This window comes from Botryllus schlosseri, chromosome 3 (genome assembly GCF_051294905.1).
Source record: "Botryllus schlosseri isolate E-star chromosome 3, Bs_hap1, whole genome shotgun sequence".
Lineage (NCBI taxonomy): Eukaryota > Metazoa > Chordata > Ascidiacea > Stolidobranchia > Styelidae > Botryllus > Botryllus schlosseri.
Window position 1 is genome coordinate 4964662 of NC_137238.1, and position 10180 is coordinate 4974841.

The following is a 10180-nucleotide window of genomic DNA, read 5'->3' on the forward strand; positions in this document are numbered from 1 at the left end:
GGCATCGTCCTCTAAATAGATAGTTTCAGCCTCGAATTAGTCACAAAAACGCTTTATTTGGGCTAGTTTGTCAAAAGACACCACAAAATGTGCAGCATCCACGTATAATCAGTACCAACATACAATAAGAAGAAAAAACCTAACGATTTCATAGGCTAACAATATCAAACGAAACCACAAAATGTGCAGTATCCATCGGAATCGGTGCCAATAAGCAAAAAAAAAGAGAAAAGCCTAACAAACACGCTCAATAGCTGATTGTTACAGCTGTTGAATAGACTTAAATCGTTCGCACTGTAACAGTGCTTCCAAACTCAGGTCAGCTAAATTTCTCCTAAATTTATTTCTCGCCCAGCGAATCAGGGAAATATCCGCTTCAAACAGTAGCCGTTGAGGGAAAGAATGTTGCCAGTCATCCACAAAAGGTGTTCAGAGCTTCAAGACCTTTGGAGGGCCGAACCGGCTTCCATGCATCATGAAAAGAGATCACTTCGCCAGTGCCATCGATCTCATCGCGGAAAGAATTTTCTTCCCTATCCTTTTCCAGGAGTTTCCAGTGTTAATTGTCTCTCAACACATTCTATTTAGTAGCCCAACTATCATTTCTCCTTCAGTCTACCGATATATTTTCGGAGGACTTTCGTCACTTCAGGTGGCTTTAATGTTACCAACTCACATGGAAGAGTCCTGGGAAGGTTAGCTTGTTTATGAACATTGACGCAACAAGACTGTGTGGCAAAACGAGACTATGCCAGACAGTAGTTTGTTGCATCACAATGTTCAACTCGATCACAATGCAAAAATCGTGGTTGAATTTGGGGGTTCCAGTTCCATGAGCACAATATAATTTATATTTTAATAATCAGTACTGCGGCAGCTTCTCATTGATACCCGTTATATCAAATTTAGCGCTCGACAAGCCAGTCAAAAATGGTCGTAAAATTGCCTTTGGACAAATGGAGAGTATGACGTAAACCCAATACAGTCAGCCGTTCAATCTCGCTGTGCCCACACCATTTGGGAAACCATGCTTTCACCCCTAATGGGTGGGCTGGACCCAGATTAAGAAACCTGCCTTTCACAAACGCTCTTCTCGCTTGTAACGCGATCCTGTTAACACAATACCACGAACGAAATACACTATTTGGCAGGCCGTGTTGTTTTTAACATATGCCAAAATTTGCTGATTTTTGGCATTTTCAAATTTTTATTTTTGGCAGTTTTGGCATCTGGCTCCTGAAATGCCAAAAATAACAAGGCCTGCACATGGGGTAAGCGATATCGTCCAAGCCCGGGCTGGTGTTTCCGCGAGACGAAATGGCTGATTTCAGTTCGGCCATGGAAAAAGGGCAGTTAATGATATCGCTGTAAGGTGCTGAGAGACTGATGATTCGGGAGATTACTTGATCCTCGACCGCATCCTTCCTTGTTCGGAATGCTGACGTGTAATTGCTGTCACTGCTAACCGACGAAGGAAGTGCAAGGGCTAGAGAAGGGGTCACCAACCTTTTTGCAACCGAGGGCTACTTTTGCGTAATGATTGAAGAGGAGGGCTACTATTTACTCCCGCCGTTTACCCATACCACACTGTATTTCCGTTTTGATATTCATAGCACTGGGCAGGACTGGACATCATGTTATCTGTTTCTATAGCAGTCAGTGGGAAGCCTGGCATTGTATGATATCAACGAGTGCGCTGTACTCTGGTATGTAACTTGACACTGCAATTCTGAGTGAGTGTTCCAGATGTGCATTAATTAGGCGTGTTTTGTGTTTGTTTTTGATGAAGTTCATGTCCGGAAAGGCTGATTCACAACAATAAGTTGAACGATAGACGCTTGCTCTTCATAACTGCTGCGCATACACCACTGTACTTTTCCGTATATACAAGGCACCAAACGTTAGCTGCAGACAGAAGTGGGGGTCATTTTGCAGTGATACAATTTCAATCTCCAACTGTTCAGCATCCAGAAATGACAGGATTTCATTATACCGGACAGCAGCAACGATTACATAAAGTTAAAAACACGGTATACTAGAAAAAAACATGGTATACTAGACTGCGTTGAGTGTAATAGAAACACGCTGTGTCAAAAGATGCAATACGTAATAGGTATACAGATATTCAAAATCTGCTAGTAGGGAAGATGTGGTACCGATGGATTACTGGGACCGAAAATACTTTAAAAATTATCCATGTTTTAATTCCATGATTACACTCCGTGAATTCGCCTACAATTACATGCTGACAGAATCTTTCCTCACATGCACAAAAATTCGACCTGCGTAAGCAATGGGGTCTATGACGAATGATTTACGTTTTAGGGGGTGTAAAGTAAATTTTGATCGACATTTGCATTTTCCTATATCACCTTTCAGACTAACAAACCCGCCATAATTTTTGATGTGAAGTATAGGGCTTGTATCAGGGTATATATTGGCACGTATTTTTAGAATCAATACCATCCTCGAGTGGACTATTTTCAAGTCAATTACAATAATTATGGGGTGGGGGACCTATGGTACCATAGCCAAATCAAGAAAAATAGATGGACCAACTAATGACTTAACAACAGAAACTGGCCTACATATATATAGGCTGTAAATCATAGTTACCTGTGGTGTTTTATCGCTATTACGAGGTATTTGAAAGTCAAAATGTCGATTTGCGGGTAATATGTATGAGGCATTAATTTCGTAACCTTAGGCGTAAATCAGAACATGATTTTATGCCAACATTTGAGTTGATATAATCTATTTTATTCTTGAAGGTCGCGACGAAACATGGCTTGCTGTAGCTTACACTGTAAATCTAAAAGGTGGAAAAAATGGTAGGAAAATTTATCCACCGTATCTCCACCACATATGGAGGAATTTAGAGGGTGGAAAGAGGGAGGAATGAATAGTCTAGCTGTAACACCAATGGGTTCTTCGGCGATTGCACATTTCTACTGCTACGGCACAGTATTCATTATGTTTAAGGTGTTATTGATCTGTTCCATTTCGAAGGTAAATCTAACGCTGATTATATTTGACTTTTATGGTTATGACATGATCAATATAGCCGAGTTATTAGGAGTAGGCCTATGCCCGAAACCCGGGTGTACTGCTCCACTGCTATCAGATCAATCTTTGTAACATTCTTAAATTCTACCTGTGGTTGTGGTACGTGAACTGTCCACTAGCTGCAAAATTATAACGCGACAGCTTTTACGATGTCCTGATGCGTGTGTACTGTCGCATGGTGTCTACAACTAATTATTTTTGACAAACTATGCAAGGTAGGCTACAATAACAATTTTATTCAAATATTTAAAAATTTGATTTTTGTCGTGCCAATCGTTGAATTCACAATAGTAAGCTAAATCACATTTTCATGCGTGTGGAATATGAGTCTGCAAGTCCCATCATATAAGGCCTACTTGGAAACACATTGAATTTCCCTATTATTGGTGCTGCGGCCCGCGGCATCATCAAAAGTAGGAAATTGGCCCGCGAGGACATTTGAGTTTGAGACCTCTGATGTATATTATATAAATTACCGTACATCCTACCATATCTTATTGTAATTTGAAAAAGGTAATCCAGGTCAGACATGGGGTGATTACTTTATGAATGTAATCGATTGCGATTACGATTACTTCAGAATCACGCGATTACGATTACGATTACGATTACAGCAAAATCAGGAAGTAGTCGAGTACGATTACGATTACATTGGAAAAGTAATCACGATTACTCACGATTACATTTGTTTTGCTTCTTAGGACTATAATCTTAAATGATATATTGGAAGACAATACAAGGATAGCGATGAAAAGGCCTAATGAGATATCAACTCTCATCATACATCATGCGTCATTTGCTTATTACGTCATAATATACCAATTGCCCAACTTTATAGTGGATGATTTGTCGCATCCAACGATTTGCAGGTCTTTACCTGCCGCACCCCAAATTTCTTAATAGGGTGGGGAGCGTGCTCGAAGGGGACTCAAAAGTATTTCGTAAACCAACATAAATTATAGAGTATTTTCGAGAATTTAATTAATTCTTGAAAATGTTCTTCGAGCTTTGCGATTCAAATGTCTCTAGTACAGGGGTCACCAACGCGGACCAAATGAGTCGCCCGCGGTCGCGGTAGCAAATATCCAAATGAGAGATTTGAAAATTGAAGCTGGTTTCATATGAGCAGCAGTTGAGCATGGGTCGGCCGACCCCAAGGAAGATACGAACGCAGTCGCTCGGGGCATTGCTTGTCTACGCCCACGCGGCGGCTCAACGGGAATCTATAGTCAATATTCCCGAGTCTCGACGCGGAGATTGGCGCTTCGGCGCGCACTGCAGCAACGCAACTGAGCCCGGAGGAGCTGGTGTGAGTCCCGGCGAGTGAGCGTTTTTTGTTCTTGGTAAGGGGCGGAAACCCGGCCCAGTGCTCTGATTGTCTTACTCTAAGTGAAGAAATCCAACTAAACACGGATAAACGGCAGGAGTAAGTGGCAACCCGCCGGTCGTCGCAATAATCAGTACACACTACACAAGAAGTAGCTTTTTCTTTCAAAACGGTTGGTGACCCCTGCTCCAGTAGATAGCTGAGTTTGAAATGCGTACCTCTTCCCCTCAAGAAAAAACATGCTTAGGCTATTTTATGGGAACTGGCATTTCGGAGCCGGTCATTACCGCGCCACGATCACACAACACACCAAAAGACATATGCAGTTTCGGCCAACACGCAACTCCACAGGATGTGATACCAAAGAAATACCTTGGCCGAAACTTAGGGTATTCGTCCATTGTCAATAGCCGCGCTGGGTGCGCGTGCAAATGCCACCGGGCGCATCCACAAACGAATAAAGCCATGACAATTTGTGTGTGCGTCTCACAAAAGATATTCTTTTAGTCTGCTACGTTTGGGCGAGTACAATATCTTTTGATTATACAACAGACTGGAGGTCGCGAATTAACAACATACAATAAAGTAATTATAGCAACATACCATATGCTATGATTATGAATTACGTGCCCCAGCTCTACAGGTAAATCTGACACTCGGGGCTGAGAGAGGTTATAAATGAATAGTAATATAATGCAATTACCAATATTATTGACGAAATTCAGATTTGAAAATTGACCAACGGTTGGATAGGGGGACGAATTGCTGTTTTGGCTGAATTGGCTGAATTGCTGATTCTAGCTACAGCCCACGCTAACATGTCAGGCTATATAAGCGGATGGTTATGGCGGCAGGTCCAATTGCCAAGTAACGAACTGTGAAATAACGATTGACGCCCGTTTCAAGTAGTTATATGAGAATAAGATATAGTGAACATAAAAATTCTGCCTTCAACTTAATACATATACTGCGAGCTGCTGTTTCGAGAAACGGCTAAGCACGGCTCGGTTATGATATATATCAGCAGCTGTTTATTTGTAATGCTTCGTTGTGGAAACTGCAATGTTTTATTCGACGAGTACAAAATTCCGAATCTTCGTCAGGTGCACGTGCGTTCTTAGGCCACCTGCTCGCCAAGCAACAACGGTAAACTGCGTTTAACTAAGCACAACCAAACATCAATACATAAGTTACTATTTGAAACTATAGGCAGAGTGGTGATCAATATCCTGCTGCGAGGTAGGGGCTTCTGTAGTGTATTGATAACCTGATATACACCACGGGGGTGTTCTTACAATCACACTACTATGTTCATCGCATGTCTGTTTACTATGTGTGGAATGGGATACTTCTTACGCAATGACGAGCGGAGCTAATACTTCTGACGGAATAATGAGTCAGTGTCGTTTGAAAACGGAAGTTTGTGCTATCGCTAACGTTGTATATTATCTCATTCTTGTTCACGATTATTCAGTTTATGTCATAGTCCTTGTACAAACAAAAAGTAATCGTTCTTTCACAAAAAAAATCGATTAGATATGGGAAGTAGTCGATTACGATTACGATTACTTCGGATTTTTTTCGAATGTAATCGATTGCGATTACGATTACTTCAAAATGCTGTAATCGTCGTAATCGATTACGATTACTAATCGCGATTACCCCATGTCTGATCCAGGTATTGAGTTTTAACTTCATGTTGAGGTAGTTCTTTGATATTGTCGGGTACGCTATTCCAAATATTTGGGCGCATATATTCAATGGACTGTTGGGTCAGTCTGGACTCCATGCGGTGAACATGAATATGACCAGATTCTGATGATCTAGTAGAATACCCATGCACAGTACAAGATTGCCCAAACAAGCTATTGAAGTAAGGGGAGATATTGCCGTTTTCAAATTTATGCACCAGGTTGGCTATTTCATAATTATTCAAATCGGGTAACTTGAGTAATTATCCTAAGAGCTAAAAAACCAGGAGGAGTAGCAGATGACCTAGAATCCATGCCACAAATATTTCTAAGGGCTCGATTTTGGATGACACAAATTCTGTTTAAATCCGTCTGATTAGCCTTCACCTAATCCATAAAGCAGGTGAGGGTGAAATAATGAGAAATAAATGGTTATCAAGGTCTGTCTAGGGAGAGAATGTCTCAGTCTCGCTAGAATTCCGGCCATAGCAGATAGCTTTTTACAAAGATTGAAAATGTGGGCTTCCATTTAAGATTGGAGTCAATGATAATTCCCAGTTATCGTGTATGGGTTTGTTTGTTTTGGGGTATTCATGGTGTTTGTCGACTACTATGGTCATTTACATCAGGCCGATATTCTTCTTATTTTTCCGTAACTGCCGATTTATAGCACGGCCCACCTCTGGGCTTTTGTAAGAAACCGCTGACGTGGATGAGGTGGCGAGGAGGAGCCTAGGTAAACATTCCAACACTTAGGTATCGGAATTCGGAAGTCGACCTCGGTCGGACTCGAATCCGCACCCATTAGTGTTGCAGCCGCGGATTATACCACTGCGCTATCTCGCCACTACCGTGTATGGGTTGTGGTTGCTATAATGACGTCAGATACACATAGTGAAAAATCATGTGAGGGTAGCTTTACAATTGAAAACAAATACCTGGTTCTTAATTAGATTAATTGGTTAGTCGGTTGGTTTTCTTCCAAGCAGCAGTCATCTTACAAATCTCGGAATTAGCTTTGGTTTGTACAGAGATCAAGTCTGTAGCAGATAAGTACACAAGTATCATCAGGTCTCTAAAGGCTGCTGCACACTGGTTTCGCGACACGACTAAAACAGGTGATTCCCCGATCGTGGCAGTGGCGTAGAGATGCACGCCGGTGTTGCGGGAGCTCTCTAGTGGCAGCCAGCGGTCGAAGCAGGATGGATTTTTCAGAAATATCAATGTTATGTAGTACTACATCAATTAACCACCTACGGCACCTGGCAACGAGATAATTCTCTTTGTTTATCACTGAAAAAACGTCAACTAGCTTGTCTGTACCAGACTTTCTGCCAATATAACCACCATACACTCTGTGAATGTCGCAAAAGACCTCGTAAAATTTGTATAAATGATTTGGATCGTACAACGAAATATCAACAACATTTTATTTGTGTCCTACTCCTGGAAAATGATGTCAGAAATCAATTTCAATTTTGCTTCGTCAATCGGCATTGACCGCAGCTGGTCGAAGCTGCTGTACCGATCCTGCGACTTGCCAATCTCTTCCGTTGACTTCTTTAGAAGCTTCACCATTTCCTCCTAAATATAAAAAAAGTTAACTGGTTATGCACCGAGTCTAGAAATATTACACATTTATATCCTAACACTGATAAAAAATCAGCAAACTAATGATAACAACCCCTGAGCCATGGTAATTGTCTAAAAATCCTCTATAAAGTTGCATAGATCCCTATTAGTCTGCTTCGCTCTCAGCCGAATAGAACCCTTAGTAGATTTATGTATATTAATCCTAGTAGGCCTGTTGGAACTGAAACATCACTTGAACTCTGGTCTTCTCAGTGCCACGATATGCTCGCTACTGGGATTATCATTATCTTTGCGCAAAGCACTCTCAGCACTAATATCTGGCTGCACTACATCTGCGTCTCCATCTGAAAGAATATGAATTGAGAAACGCAAGATATGGTTATATATTTACACCGAACATCACCACCATCACTGGAAAGGCACACGCTTGCGTCGGCATTATCCTCCGCAAAAACGAAGTTGTCGACGGTGCTAGAAAACAAATATTACACACATTAACCAATCTCTCTGTTTTCAGTGCAAAAATATTATGCTGCATTACCTCTTGTGTCTCACAACTTGATCCAGAAACGACATTTGGGTATAATATACCCAATGCTATGGCACTGATGCTGCACTTCCACTCGGCACCTCACTGCGCTTGTTGTGTTTCCTCGAGTATTGAGTCCGCAAGCTGGTCCAGCGACGCTGGCACCTTTCAGTTTTAATGGTAAATTACAAATGGGGATATAATGCAATGGCCTGATGTAGACAGTCCATAATCAAACTTACGGCACACAAGCAGATGAGAAGCGATATCTCTCCAGGCACTTTTAGTAACACTGTGATCTTTGTGCTGCTTAAGACTGGTATCCCAGATTGATGTGTGTTGTGACACCAGATCAATCAAACGACGATTGAATTCATATTCCATCATTCAATAATGTACAGAATTTACGCTATGTTTGGACATTAAACTGGACTGAAAAAGAAAATATGCCCAAAACACAATCAAATAATCACAATGCAAAGAAATTCCGGAAACAATGCAAGAATAAGATCATTGTTCTCAAATTCTCATCGTTTTCTTGACATTCACAATCAATGTTCGAACAATCCATGCTCAAATTAAATCCTCACTGCCATGGGACAGCCCCAACTGTAACAAAATAGTGCATCAACGAATTCCTATAATAATTACCTTCCCTTGTATAATTATTTGAGCCAAATCAATCCCAAGGATTCAAGTTGACGGCCTCTAGTAACACAGAACGCCAGCTTCCATCAACCACACTTCCGTTGGGGTCAACAGTATCACCGTGTATACCAGTCGGGTTGATAATGGTTTCACAATATCCTTGGATATAATTGTGCAGGACTACTACAGCAGCTTACACAATTACTTCAGCCCTCTCAATGTCACAGTTTATGGGGCGGTAGAAAATTTGAAACAGTAGATAGATATGTTGGTTCTGGAATAGCCAGAGAACCACTCATAAATTTTTGACCCATAGTGGAATTACTGAAGACTGCTCACCAGAACATAACGATATTTGGCATCACATACAGCGAGAAGGTCGAGAGAAAAATACCCTTTATAATTATAGTACTCGCTACCAGAGCTGATAGGAGCGCTAAGCCTGATATGCTTGCCATCCATAGCTCCAATGCAATTTGGATATTGCCAGGTGTTGGAAAACTCATTGGCTACCTCAGGCCACTTCTGGGATGATGGTGGAACAAGCACCTCTGGTAACAGGTTTTTCCAAATCGCTCGACAAAATTCATCAATTATTGTGCCGACAGTGGTATGGCCAAGACGAAATGAGAATGACAAATCCTGCTGACTAGCACCGGTTATTAAGAATCTGTAAATGCAATCTTTGATTAGGCTACACATCTCTGTAACGCATCTAATGTTCTAGCTAACCTCAACGTCAAGATCAGTCTTCTTTGTGGAGAAACTGTTTTTCGAAATTTAGTATCCTCGTGAGTAATTGCCTCCTTGACCATGTCCAATAATACATAAAATTGCTCCTTAGACATTCGGAAGTATCTATGACACATTTCTGGGTTACCATCACTAGAGAGTAAATTCTCGGCCAGGAGAAACTTTGACTTCATGTCCCGTTCCGTCGAGAGCTCATGTGTCCAACACTACCTGCATTTCAAATAGACTCTTAAGAGGGATATTGCAACTTCAGAGACCTGTCGAAACTAGAAAAAAAATCTTCGAAGAGACTATACGCAATAAGGCCTTCCGAGTGGTATTCAAAACTTTTTTTCGCCTGCGATCCATTATAAAGTTAGGTTTAAACTACTATCTGTGAATTCTTCAATTTACACCAATGTATATTGTTAAGCAGACGGGTTATGTTGGGTCGTGATGAATTGAGCTAAATTTGATTAGCATGAGATTATAGGAGTTTCAAAGACCCTGATCTATGTGCATTCTGCACCGATCCGTGATATCAAACATCCAATAATAATATAATGGTACAGCGCTTCAGACCTACACTACCGG